This window comes from Pelmatolapia mariae, linkage group LG9 (assembly GCF_036321145.2).
Source record: "Pelmatolapia mariae isolate MD_Pm_ZW linkage group LG9, Pm_UMD_F_2, whole genome shotgun sequence".
Taxonomy (NCBI): domain Eukaryota; kingdom Metazoa; phylum Chordata; class Actinopteri; order Cichliformes; family Cichlidae; genus Pelmatolapia; species Pelmatolapia mariae.
Window position 1 is genome coordinate 34,345,605 of NC_086235.1, and position 15,436 is coordinate 34,361,040.

The window sequence follows — 15,436 nt, forward strand, 5'->3', positions numbered from 1 at the left end:
CACGTAAGCAGTTCATTTGATTCTACAGAACTAGATTTTTCACCAGTTCAAAGTGTTACGGACACAAGTACTGCTGCTAATGTTGATGTGGTGCCTGAACATTTAGAGGCTGAGTCAGAATTATCTTCAGCAGACCTTGTAAATAGTTGTGCAGCAGTTATTTCTGATCTAAAGGCAGCAGGTGTAGGCCAAAGTGTAGTGAATTCTGTAGTGAATTCCATGGAAGAGATTGTTCAAGATATCCAACAACATGCTAAAGAAACAGTCATTAAGCATATATTTAGTAATGAAAGAGAAACAGAAATGTGCAAGAAAGTTGAAGCATGTTTTGATGAGTTAGAGAATCCTTTCTCAGTTCTTAATTTGGAATACAAGAGGTGGGAAACTGTAGAACCAGTTGAATGTGTAATTGGCTCAAGATTTGACACAAGGCGAAATAAAAAGACTGGAACATATGATCAGGCAGTTGTTCAAGATAAATTCATGTATGTTCCAATTTTATCAACATTGGAATCAATATTTAAGAGTCAGCATGTTGGAGAAATGTTGAAAAAATCAGAAACTTGTGATTCAAGACTCAGAGATATTTCTGATGGATCTCTATTGAAGACTCACCCTCTTTTTTTTTTTCAACAGAAAAGCACACAGTTCAGATCCAAATGTTCTATGATGATTTTGAGGTTGCAAATCCTCTTGGTTCCAAGCGAGGTATTCACAAGTTGGGTGCAGTATATTTTACCTTAAGAAACTTCTCTCCCAAATGGAATTCTTTTTTGGCCAACATACACCTTTGTGCTTTATTTCATGCACAAGATCTGAAACGTTATGGTTTTAGTGAAATTCTTGCTCCTATTGTTCGAGACATTAAAGTGTTAGAGAGCGATGGTACTGAGATTCCACTATTCGGTGGTTATGTTCGTGGCAGTGTGGTACAGGTCACTGGTGATAATTTAGGCTTACATAGCTTGTTTGGTCTGGTGGAGTCTTTCAGTGCAAGGTACTGTTGCAGGTTTTGTTTAGCTGAAAAAGATGACTTTCAAACAGAATTCTCTGAAAATTCCCCCAAAATAGTGTTGCGCACCAAAGACAACCACGCTGCTCACTGTCAGGAAATGTCTAATAATCCATTGCTTCCTTATGTTTTTGGTGTAAAGAGTTCATGCTTATTGAATTCACTGACATATTTTCACATAACTGAGAACTTCTCAGTTGATGTGATGCATGATGTTTTGGAAGGAGTGGCCCAGTACGAACTGAAGTTATTGTTTTTGTATTTAAAAGAACAACATCTTACATTGGGAGAACTGAATTTGAGAATACAAAGTTTTGATTATGGATTCATGGAGAAAAACAATAGGCCAGTGGCTGTGAATTTAGGTGGAGAGTCTAATGATCTGGGACTGAATGCTATTCAGACATGGTGCTTACTGAGGAATGGTCCCCTCATGTTTGGAGATTTGGTAACCTCTACTGACCAACATTGGGGCCTACTACTTTTATTACTACAAATAGTTAACATTGTATTTTCTCCTATGTTATCTCAAGGTATGTGTGTATATTTAAAACATTTGATTGTGGAACACCACAAACTGTTCAAGATATTGTATCCCCAGAAAAAACTTTTACCAAAGCACCATTTTCTTATCCATTATCCTCGCTGCATCCAAAAAATAGGGCCTGTACTTCATAGTTGGTGCATGCGCTATGAAGGTAAGCACAATTTTTTTTCAAGAAACAGCTCAAATCATTCAAAAATATCACCAAAACGCTGGCCAAAAACACCAGAATTATATGGCATACATTTGGCAATCTTCAACAACCTTTAGTCGGTTAGACATTGGTCCAGGAAAAATGGTGTCTTTAGATATGGTAAAAGGAGGTTCTGGAATTGCAATAGCAATGCACCTGCCCAATAGAGTTCAAGTTATGAAAGTGAACTGGGCTAAACAGAATGGTATTTTTTACCGCCCGCATTTGGTTATTTGTGGCAAAGTAGTGTCTGAAATGCCTGTGTTTTACCAGATTGAGTCAGTTCTGATAATACATGAGAAACTGGTACTTCTCACTTTGCCATTATGTACAGTAGCCTTTCAAGAACATTTCCATGCCTATGAGTTGACCAGGACAAAGCAAGATTTAGTTGTCTTTCATGTTGACAGCCTGCATTATCCCAGGCCTTTTGACATACAATTGTCGTATGGATTGAATGACAACGCTCTCTTTGTGGTCCCATATTGCTTTCTCTGGTGAGCATCATAGTACTACTACTGTCATTTGTAAGAGTTTGTTACGTTAAATTACACTGAAATGAGACGCACAATAAATGCTGTTACTGTAACCTGTATGTTTGTAGTTATTTTCATAATATAGGATAGATCACAGCCATTTAGAAATATAGCATCATATGATAAATATGAAAAAATAATGAAAATGAAACATTATTACACATTAGAGTGAATTTGGACTAAAAATAACTCTATAAAGTGAAATCATATTACTCTAAACAGTGTGAATAACCCTCAGTGTTAAATATTTTTACACATTTTGTTGTTAATTTTGACACTAAACTGAGTAGAATTAACACTAAAAAGTTAACACTGGCCATAGAGTAAATTTTACTCTAATTTTGAGTGGGACCAAATGTTATCTGAAACAGAGTTAAAATCAACTCTCTAAGTGTAAAATTGACACTCTGTTTTTTACTGTGTACCAACCGGTGTTTAGGGTCTACCAACATCAGACCCATCCAGGGGTAATCAGACCCTGGCTTGTGTCCAAGTAGCAGTTATCTTCCATGGATCACTCTGCATGAGCCATAGCCACTTTAACGCCTTTTCTGCTGTATCTGTGTTGTTTTTGATGGCTCTACTGTTTTGGAACCCAGACACTTTAGTGCCTGGTAGAGGGACTAGCCTGCAAACCCTCTGCAGTCAAACTTGATGGGATAAAACTGGGTCTTCCACACCTCACTTCAGCATTCAGCCACCAGCCCCTCATACCTTGCCCTCTTACACTCAAAGGCCTCCTCCATACAGTCTTCCCAGGGGACAGTCACATAACCTCCTCTTCTTTCAACTGCATTCTCCAGCTCACCCTATCCCTAGTTTTCTTCTGTCTCATCAACCCATCTGCATGCCTCTCTTCCCTGCATCTATGAGCCTCCTCTGTGGTCTTCTCACCTTGCTTGGCAGCTCCATATGTATAACCACTATCCCTCTGCTGCACAAACTACCTCAGCCTTGCCTCTCTGAATTTTTCGTCTCCAAACCTGAGCTGCCCTTCATATATTTATTTCTAAATGCTGGTCAGTCCTGGTGAAAATCTTCATTGTTCACTGTCTTCAACTCTGCCAGCTTTTGTCTTTTTGTCATTGATTCTGTCTCCAAACAATATATCATAGCAGGTCTTACTCTTGACATTGTCTTCACTCTGCCGTGTCTGCTCACTTTCCCTCATGTCCGTGGTCCATTGTTTTACCTGTTAAACACAGGTATTTAAAACCCTTTAAAATGAAATGAAAACAACTCTTTTTAGACTGCAAATTCTGCCATGGCACCAGTCCTCCCTTGGAAATGATTAAGAGGGTACTTAAGACAGTAGTCATCTATTCTTCGCCCAGGGCATGGAAACATTTTTTTCAACTTCAGATAAATCACATATAAATAATTGTTATAGCCACTCCTATCAGAATCTGTTGCTCTCTTTTTTGTCCACCCAGTAAGGTCTAATTCATTATCTGTGATAACCCTAACCCTGTATTATGTTATATACACTATTTAAAAACTCAAACGGTTGCTCCATGCCTGAGTTCTATTCAGCTTCTGCACCTCTAAATAGGCCATTGCTGCTACTCTTCACTCTTACCAAACTATTTTTTGGCCCATTGCCAGTGTCTATTTCAGTCCCAAAACTATCCCTTGGCATTCACCTTACAATGTTGGCCGTGAGCCCCTGACCAGCTGTGACACATGTCTTCACTGCAAGGACATGTTATTACCTTTTTGCTCTGGCCAACATCACAACTACTCTTCATTGCTCTACTTGAATAGCAAATTTACTCAGCATGAATATGAAGCCTACAGCTATTAGTATGGATTTGATCCTTCTGCAGTTTGGGCCAAGTAAGGCAGTAGAATATTCTTTTTTTTCTTCTCCTATGGGTAATATAAAATAGTAATAGGAGAGGTGCACTTAACTCAAAATCTACCCAACTGTTATCTGCTCCATGTCAATGTCAGACTGCTTTAGGGACTTTCATTAAAACTACAAAGCTCTGCTCAACGAGTCATTTTAAGTTAATGATATTATTACTCCATACAATCTGGATTTTATGCTTTTAACTGGCACATGGTTAGATAACAGCAGCAGAGCAAAAATATTCAGGACACTTCTCTGATAGCTCCCAGCAAGTTTAATTTAACAGATCAACGTTTCAATCTAACAAAGCTCTTCATTGGGCATCTTCTACTAGATACAAAGCAGAACAAGCAATGTGTAGGCACAAACATCACTCTGTGATGTGGCTGTGCTCTGCATGTATGAGAGTCAATCTACTGTCAGGCAGGACCAATCAGGGCAGAGGTAGATAGCACTGATACATAGGAGACAAAACATATTTGCAAGAAAAGGGTGAAAACAGACTACTAAGCATGTAATATTCAACCTATATGGAAACATACATATAATGGTTCTAAAATAACTCAAAATGTCAAAAGGTTTTAAACAACAATAACAAAAAAAACAACTCTTTACATCCACTAGTTGACTGGTAACACATTTAGGGGTAAGGTTAGGGTTAGGTTTTATTTTAGCCACATTATAAGCTAGCATAGTTTTTGACACTAGATGTTAGCATTCGAGTCCTTTACAAACATGGCGTTCATTGGTTAATGGTAGTCATGTGACTGATGCAAGCTAGATCCTTTTATTTAACAAAACTGTGATTAATAGTTAAATATTATTGTTGAGGGGCACAGTCAGGACTCCACACGCACACACACATTAACATTTTTTTTAATTGCCTCAAGAAAAGGGCACTTGGGGCACCCATCAGGAGAGGGGCAGCTGCTCAAGCCCCTTCCCCCCCTCTGCACGTGCCTGATGTGGTTGAAGTACCACTCACTCGATTCTGAGCGGCAACATAACCTGTATCAGAGTGGCTGGATGCTGACAAGGATTGGTGTACTAGTGTCTCTATAAATGGGAGTCTCTGCTAATAGTGACAACCAGAGCTCAACCTGTGACAGCTGTCTCCTATGAATAGCTCAGAGATGCACTGAATCTCAAGTACGGCAGGCCAAGCACCAACTACTTATAAGACTCATTACTTTTGATGCAGAGGAATAATCACCACTGATGTTCACAGTTTTTGTGGATCCAGCTCTTAATGATAATGTGTTCAATTTAAAGATGAGTTTTGTTGTTTTCTTCTATAAGGCACGATATGCACTTTGAGCTACCTTACTCGGTCACAGTTCCCTCACTATCTTATTCTACTTCTCCTAGCTATTTGGCATGTAGCAATTGTGGCAAATTGTACCCTCTCACAGTAGGGGCTCAGCTCAATAATTCTGTTATATGCACATTATAATCCTGGAAATTCCTTTCCATACTCACATCAGTGGCTGCCATGCATGCCATTATGGGCATTATGGGCCATCCCACCATACTTAGTCCCATGGGAATGTAGTTGAGAGGATGTGTATGAAAGAACAGAAATATACCAAGCAACTACAACCACAGTGGTCCTGGGGATGTTGGGAGCTGTAGTTACAGCCTTCAGTTTGCTTTAGAAGAAAAAAGAAGGTCAGGGTTTATATGTAGTCAAAAATTAAGATTTCAGACAAAAAAATTCTGCAAAAATGTTTTAAAATGTTAATGATGGTTACTATGTATCCTGTAGAAGAAATATGTTCCAGAGATCCCCCTTTGGAAAAGTACTGAAAAGTAAGTACATAAAGTACAATCTATAAAGATTATAAGATGCTAGATTATGATAAGTAAGATGAAAATTCAGCTTAACATTTGTGCACTAAGTTCATCAAATGCCTGTCTTAAGCAAATGCTGTTTGTTTTGTAGGAAAAATACAGAAAAGGGTTCAGGTCAGTCCCTTAAAATGTGACAATATTTTAAGGGACTGACTCAAACATTGCAATCAAACCTTGTAAAATTAAAAGTGCATTCAAAATATACACTTCCTCAATTGATACTTATTGGTAAAAAAAAAATATGACAATAGAAAAAGAATGCATTTACCAAATGTATTTAGATTAGGACAATATGTGATTCAAATATTGATTTAGTGCATATTTTTGACACCTTGAGATTAAAACATATGGAGACAAATGAAATTTGCAGTAATTAAATTATTTTATTATGGTGATGATATAGCCTAATCTTAACAATGTATCATTATATTATGCAAATGTTGATATCTCTTGGTATTCCTATATTAGCCATCACCAGTTTGGTTGTCTGTATCTGTGTCTGAAAGTCCTACAGGATCTTAACCTGGTCATTGTCAACCCGCCCCAGGGGGCTTATTCCACTTTGACCTTGGTACTTCCAGGCCATACTCGGCACTGATGTTCCTGTATAGGGCTGGGTATCATCACTGATTTCTGTAACTGATTCAATTCAATTCGATTGATTCAACTCAATTTGACTCAGACAATCAGAAATTCGAATATAATTCTGATCATTTATCAGTAAATATCCATATTTTTATATCCATGTATAAAAACAAAGCCGACACTGTGAGTAAGACTTCATCAGATTTCAGCATCCAGGTATGTGTGCGTACCGTTGGGTGAACAATCCACGCTTTGTATTTACATCTTTTTGAGGAATGTGTTTACCTGCTCTCATTTGCTGTTTCAGCTGTTTGGTTGTTGTTGAAATAGTTCCGTGTGCTTGAACCTGAGATTCTGGCGTTTCAGGTTTGAATGAATCGATATCGTATCATTCAAACTAAAATCTATTTGAATCGGGAAAATCAATTTTTTAACCCACCCATTATTTTAACCCACCCCTATGCCTGTATACCATACCAGCCACTTAGTCATGGCATTCCATATATACCCTACCTGCTAGCATCTTGCACCCCTGCTGTTATGAGTTGGGTTGTCTCAGGGGCATCTCTGCAAAGCCTGCACATAGGGTTTTGCTTGCTCCTGTGCTGCCATCATTAGTGCTTCTGTGCTATTTTTCAGTCGAGCTTTCTCCAGCCATTGGTAGGATTGTTCAATATCACCGACGTTTTTTATGTGCCGGTGGTATTGCTCTGCCTCAGACTGAGTATTCAAAGCACCTAGCCAGAGTAACTGCCCTTTACTAGCATCAATGTTTGTCTTGTCCTTTCTTTCAGATTATATTTGCCAGCTGTGGATAACACGACAGCTCTCGTAACACCTCCAACACACACCTGTGAGCTAAGAAAGCAGACTTACCTGAAGCTCATTTCCAGATATTCATCCAAAAAGTCTGTCATATCTTGAATGTGGGTATGGATTACTGATTCATGATTCAAGTGCAGGCAGCACTGTACTCCAGTTGCTGACTGATATATAATGTTATCATTTTTTTTTATATTCTTGGACAATGTAGTACATGAGTGTGTTTTCTACTGTAGGCAACAGAAGATGGTCAAGCTCAGAAGATCGGTGGTTTGACCTCTCATTCCTTTGACAATATGCTGAACCACAAAACAGCTTAATTTGTAAAGTCCATGTTTTAAATGTTGCCAATAAAGTACTGTGCAAAAGTATTGAGTTACCCCTGGTTTCTTTTTATTTTGTTTCAAAGGATCCAGGCTTTCTTGTATTTTTTTTGACATGGTCTTGAGCAATTGTTCTCCAGGCTATTGCACTTTTCAAATCTAAGCTGTGCTGCCTTGTTCTTTTTAGAAAGAAGGTGCTTTCTCCTGGCAACCTTTCCAAACAGACTGTACTTGTTCAGTCTTTTTCTAATTGTACTGTCATGAACTTTAGCATTTAACTTGCTAACTGAGGCCTGTATATTCTGAGATGTTGCTCTAGGGTTTTTGCAATTTCTCTGAGCACTGCGTGGTTTAGTTTGACATGGATTTGCAGGGATGTGCACTCCTGGGAAGATTGTTATGTTTACATCTACCTTTACAATTTTTACCCTTTTGGCCACCCAAATAGAAATCTTCTACCAGAACTATCAGGACAAAATGCATGTCACATACCTTATTTGAAAGCTGTATTCTTCTAGCTTCTGAAAGTACACTAGTTTAGCATGAGGCTAAAATGCAGGATAACAGTAACAGTGCTTCTGAGTTGGTTGCCTCTAGCCTGATGGCTTTTTCTAATGTGAGCCAAACAGCTGACAAATGCCTTTATCATTAGCATTTCTGCCCCATATATTCCATTTGCTTTTATTCTCACCTCCTTCTCTTCTCTTCTTCTGAAGTTACACTCCAGCCATGGATTAAAATAAATAAAAATAAAATCAGATTTGTTTGCAAAATAATAAAATCTCTCCCATTAATATATCTATAGTACTCTATGTTATTACACAAAGACACATTTTAGAGAAATTAGAAAGCAAGAAATTTAGAAAGCATTACATACTATGTAAATGATATGCAAGACTTCTAGACCAATTTTATAGTGTGATTAGTGTTTCTTAACTGAAGTTTCTGAACACTTTGAGAGCTTTCTCAAAGTGATGAATTTTGTCTGTTACATTTAAACAGTCTTTGCAAGTGTCTGAAATACATGTGCAGTGTGTAGCAAGCAGCAGTAACTAGACATTCACTCAGTTATAGCAGTTGTGACAGCAAGGAAACATTACATATTAAAAATTTAATCAGAAACAGGTACTCTTTAAAAGATCCTATGTTCCACTAAACCTGTACTATCGACAATCAAGTTCCCAATTAAAACAACACTCTGAGTAACTGATGCAGGTCACATTTAAATTAGACATCGACTGAAATAGTTGCAACTTATGTAATTGAATGTTAATTAAAAGTGTCAATTTTTTATTTCAGTTTGACCTCAAGCAACGAATGAGGAACTGAGCATTACTTGACATTTATCTCTAAATTGATTTATACACAGACCAGCTGTACAGCTCTAAAGAAGGCAATGATCGTCATCCATCTATTGACCCAGTAATCTGGTTTATTGTGAAATATGTTCCAGGGATGGATTACACAAACTGTGGTAAAAGGCATCCATTGTACAGAGAGGATAAATTCTGTAATGACTTTACAGATCCACCATAAGTTGGTCCAGTTACAAGAATAACAAATAATTACTTGGTAGCAGTGTCATGTGAAGGCATAGAATTATGAGTTAGAAAAAAATGTTTTTCATAACTCAAGTAAAAGTAAATTATCACCTCTTTGTCCACACTCAATGCACCAAAGTCTGGTGACAGATGCAGAGTCACCAAATATCACCATAATACTAAATAAACTTTTTAGTTTAAGCTATCCATAAATGCCCAGGCACATGGAAACCAAGGCAGTTAGTGTGGACCAACTGGAACAAACCATGCCATATATGTATAAGGACCTATATCCAATGGGTCAGAATGCCAAAATTCTGATAAGTTAGAATATTGAGGGTACTGATCAAAACATTACCTGATTTTAATTTGGCCAGTCTCTCATTAAGACCACCTTCTTTTGCACCACTGCAATGGAACGATAAAAAAAGTACAAAGTATGTGATCACATTACGATTATCTACACCATTTAAATGGCAGTTTAGCTAAAGCAGTAGAGCTTCTTTTTTCAATAGTTTTTTAATGCGCACATAAAGAGAAGAAGTAGACTTAAATTCAGTCAAAAACACTGATTTTAGCATGAATTCAAAAGGAACAGAGAAGTGTGAAAAGATCAATTTATGCTTCCAAAGTTAACTATTGCAAAATCATTTTTTTCCTCATGCATCACATTCAGAGTTCATAATGTGTGTAAATAGCTTCAGGCTGTTCTTCCATCCATTTGATAGTCTTTGCCCTGCTACATCAAATCTGGCTTCTTATGGCTTCATTTATAGATGATGAGGAGTCAAGTGGAGGTTCTGCCAAGGGCAGATGAGAGATAATTCTTCCAAGATGATGCTTTTGCTACGTACATTTCTGTCTACTGTATAAGTAAGAGTCACTGTTTGTATTTGAATGCATGTTGTATACTGTTGAAACAAAACCTGGAACAAAGGCCAACGTGCGAATAAAGCAAAGAGGCCAATTGGTCAAAAAGAAAACAAAGCAGCCACGTTAGTCCCTGCTGACAGAAGGTTACCCGGTATACCACTGCAATGGTGATGCTTAAGCTACTGAATCACTTCACATCACAAGAATAGATCCTATACTTGTGGATGCCTTTTTCAGCTTTCCTTCATTCATTCTTGTAAGGTTTCTGGATTCTCCTTTCACAGTACTTAAACTGTGTGATGCCTTTCACACATCAACTCAACAGCCTACTGATGGGTTTTGACATGCAGGTAGAGACGCTTTCAGTTAGTACACAAACTAAATGTCAGAATGCAAAGAGAAATCAGAAAAATGACAGCAGGTGACTGAGGTTCCAGCTAGATTTTTCTTCAGTGAATAAAAACTTTTTTATAAATAACAAAAAAGCTGTCTGTGCTGACATCTTAATTACATATTCAGCAACCAAGGAGACCTTTTGTTGAAGTAGTTGGTTTATTTCTTTATACAAGGTCTGTTTTGATTGCCTCTTCATTCTGTTTTATTCTTCTATGAACAGTCTTCAGTATCTAAAGCCTATCTAAGACCCACTTTACATAACTACTTCATGCATCCTACACAGATCAGACAACTCTTAGATTCTAAAAAAAAGTGTGAAGTAATTCAAGAGGACCCTGACTGTTCAAATCAACTTGGAAAGTGGTTTAAGATGCAGTTGTGTAACCTCTTAACGTCCTCCAAGTCACTGGCAACCCATCTAGGGTCAGGTTTATGTTTAGGTTCAGAATTTGGATTATTTTTTTATCACTTTTTATACATTTTTCATCAGTTTGGAACAGACAGAAAAATAACCTCTAGTAGTTTCTACATTATTTCTGTTCAGCATGTTGCTTAAAAGCTTGACCTGTTGGTTGCTAAACTGTGTAAATCTTCGCTATGTTACATAGCACATATTCTCAGTATTCGCAAGTGTAACTATGCCAGTGTTCTGTAGAAACACTGACAGCACTTCAGTCTTGAGTCGTTACAGATCATCTCCTGCACCGCTCATTTATTCATCATGCACAGCAGTTGCTTACATCGATTACCTGCTTTGCTTTCCAGCCTTTGTTTGCATGTCAGTCAGTTAAAGTTACAAGCTCATTTAGCTTTTCTCAATTTGATCAAGCCATTCCCATCCCAGGATATGAAATACTGGCTTTGTGTCAGAAACTGTTGGCACAGATACACACAAAGTATCCTTTGTTACGTGTTTGATGCATGCTCAATCATCCAGGTAAGTAAATCCCATGAGGTTCATTATGTTCATCTGGACGTAGCGTTTCAATGGGAGAAAATTCTTCTGTCTCAGCTGACTGCAGGTTTCTCGAAACTTATAAACAGTACCTTTGCACAATCACTGAAACCAGCCCACTGCATGAACAATAGAGTGTGGGCTCTGTTTCTTGATCACTAATATGCAAACTGTCATGACCATTGATCAACAACTACTGATCAAATACCATGAGTACTATTCACAGATTTGGGGAATGGCTGCAATCACTCTTTGATCAGTGGTTGTTGGTCATTGGTTATGACAAATTGTCTACTCTGTGCAAAAAATTTGTTTCCATGCAAAATCACCATCTGATTTATAAAACGTGCATATTGGCCCATTTTGTTCTTACCGCCATGCATCATAAGTTAGTCAATCAGAATCATTTGGAACCAAAAGCCTACATACTATCTGCATACTGTCTTTCCCCAGTTTCTATCTCGTGATAAAGAGACAGCAATCTGCATCCTCCCACTGAGGTGACTGTAGTTCAGGTAGTAGAGCAGGTCACCTACTATCCTTGGGCAAGATACAAACCCCAAGTATGAATGTGTGTGAATGCTAGATAGAAGCACTAAGACAGAAAAAAAGTTCTTGTGCAAATGGATGAATGAGGCAAGCTGTGTAAAGCCCTTTGAGCGCTCAGAGTAGAAAAGTGCTATAGAAGAGCCAGGCTATTTACCATTACCATTTACCTATAGTTATGACCTTTGGTTGGTGGCCAAAATGAGACTGCGGAAACAAGCGGTCTAAATGAGCTCCTTCCCAGGAATGACTTTGTTTTCCTTTAGCGATAGTACTTTGCTTTCTTTAAAATCCTTTTCTGTAATTCTGAATACTTTGCGGCTTATGGTGTTTTGGAAAACTGTAACTTATGACAGACAGCAATAATAACACATTTACATCCTTCATATGGTCTTCGGGTCAAATTGACCCGCATACACAGAGACACACAAAAACATGTCCACACACAAATACACAAACATACAAACAAATAATGTTGATAATTATAATTATTATAATCAAAGCAGAGAGAAGCTTTTTGCTCTTACTTTCCCACACTCTTTACCTTAATTATCTTTAATTATTCTGGATATAACCAATCTTAAGGGGGGGATGTATTTTCAGTGACCATTAAAAGAATGTGGACATCACACATCTGTATGCCTATTTTGCAATCCTCATCCTTGCTGGTGTCTACAGGTCAAGAGGGGTGTTGACTGAATGTCTGTGGGATTCTGTGACAGAAAGAGAATTTTTAGAGCTACGATGTCTCTGAAGAGCTTTCATGTATTCTCAAGGATCATCAGATTTGATTACCGGGAATCAAGAGCTATTAGAGGGCAGGAGCAGTCTGCACTGTGTGGGACCAGTGGGTGGACAAGCTTCCCCATCTTTATGACACTGGGCACTGTGTAACTATAGAAAAATGGTTTGTGGGGTTTAGAAGCCGCTGCACTTACAGCCAGTATACGGCCGCAGAGCCAGCAAGGTATGGCTTCAACATTTGGGCTGTATGTCATCTTTGCATCATTTTATGTGTGGAACTTGTACGTTTTTACAGTGAAGGAGAAGCTGCTGAAAGAAACCAGGGGACACAGGTGGTGCTAGATCAGCATCGCACTTGTGTTGTTACCAGTGTTGGGCAAGTTACTTTGAAAAAGTAATTAATTATAGTTACTAGTTACTTCTTCAAAAAAGTAACTGAGTTAGTAACTGAGTTACAAGATTCTAAAAGTAATTAATTACTTGAAAAGTAACTATTGTGTTTTAACCCTCTGGGGTCCAGGTCATAATTGGCCATTTTTGACCTCTTCTGATGTTTCCTCTACATTTCACTTTTAAAAACTATTTCCTTTGCCTTGTTTGGTATCATTCTTTTCAGCACAACCTCACGTGTCTGAATTTACAGTTATGTTTTCATTTTGACATACTGTATTAACACAATTGATCTAAAATCAGACAAAAAACATAAAATCCGAGTAGAAAAAGTTATATTTTTTACTGTAACCACAAACATGTTTAATGAATCATATTTCATAACTTCAAATGCAAATATAAATTGTCAGTTTTAAAATCATATGCACAAGTTTTGCAAGCAACAAAGTTATTTGCAGCCATTTACATTTTTTATAACCATTTCAAACTGTTTACATAACAATCAGCTGTTCTGCATTCAAGCAGATGCCACACAAATTATTTTTGCCACTCCAAAAAAATAATTTCTGTGCACAGTAAAGGAGAACATCACAGCCTGATACCTGCAGGTCTGACAGCAGCAGGTGTATCACTGCTCCTGTTTTTTACCTGGAGACAGCAGTCGCCTTATTGTTCTAACACACAACACAAAAATATCCACAACACTACACAAGACAACACATTAACTACACACTCCAAACACACTAAACGTCACAAATCTCTCACATCTCAAAACTCGCTCTCTCTCTTTTTTTGCTGTCTTTCTTTCTCTCTCTTTCTCTCTCGCCGTCACTCCTAAAACTTCCCCCTCTTCCTAAACATCCAAATGTCATGTTGCCATATCATTTTTGATTGGTCGACATGGTGCATTTTTCGACCAACACGAACGGGCTGTTTTTTGTTTTCTTTTTTTATTTTTTGGTCATAAGCAGAGAGTGCTTGCTAGCGCTGTCCTTAGACAGTAAACGTGACGAAACTGTTGAGGAAAAAAAACGCGTATATATTCTTTATCATGACTCTGGTTTTACGTGACCTATCAACACAATTTAAAAACTGGTATATATCACCTTGTTGCTTTGTCATCTTGAAGTGGTCATGTGATTGGCTTACCACGACTACTTTATTCTTTCTCAGTCAAACAGCAGCACTCATGCCATTGTTTTGCTCCCCTTAGATCCAGGTGTTGTGCCAAAAAGTGATCGTCAGACAGAAAGTGATTGCCGCCCGCGGGAGTGCGCGCAGCTGCTTAAAGCTGTAACGCCCAGATTACTTACAGCTACTTCCGTGCAATTGATATAAGATGCGGTAAGCTGAAGACAGCTTCAACCGTCTGTTTGTTGAAAAATAGTAACGCGACCGCACCGCATTTTCTTGTTAGTAATGGTAACGGCGTTGTAATGATGGAAATAGTAATTAGTTAGATTACTCGTTACTGAAAAAAGTAACGCCGTTAGTAACGCCGTTACTTGTAACGCCGTTATTCCCATCACTGGTTGTTACTTGTGTTCTGGTAGAGACTGAATACAATCATTAAACATATACGTTTTCTCTACTGTTTGAAACTGACATAAATACAATACATGTTGAGAGTTTATGAACTAAAATTTTAGTTGGGACTTGTTTTAAAACCCCAAATATGTCCCAGGTCAATATGACCCAAATCTTTACATGAGCCAAGGTGTTTCTATGTGACGATTTTCTCCTGCCTCCTCCAAAAGTCCACAGGCATGAATGCACAGACGAACATGTAAATAGGTTTTTACATTCCTGACCTGACACATCTGTATGCAGGTTGTCATAATATTCCAACTCTAATAAATATAGGCTGTAGCAATGGACTGAACAGTCTTCGGTTTGTTTGTTTGTTTTTTATGTGCTAATGTCTTTTTTAAAATTCTGTTACAGTCTGCCTATAGTCCCCTGGCTGCACTTTAAGAACACTAGCTGTAAAGCTATTAGCTTATTAGCTGACCCAAACAATGCCAGCAAAATGTCCAAAACATCCTTGTCCAAAGACATTAAATACTGGCATTTCAGTGAACGAAAAGCAAAAGGCTTCCAATTAATTCCACAAGACTCCTTTTCTTACTGTCTTGTCTGCTGCTCTTGCTCGCTTGATGACCTGTGGAGCCTCTGACAAGCAACTACAAAATCTACCTTGATACGATCAGTTCTATTCAGACAACACCCTGTCTGATGGCCTCAGCTGACTCCCACTTCTGCAATATTTATCT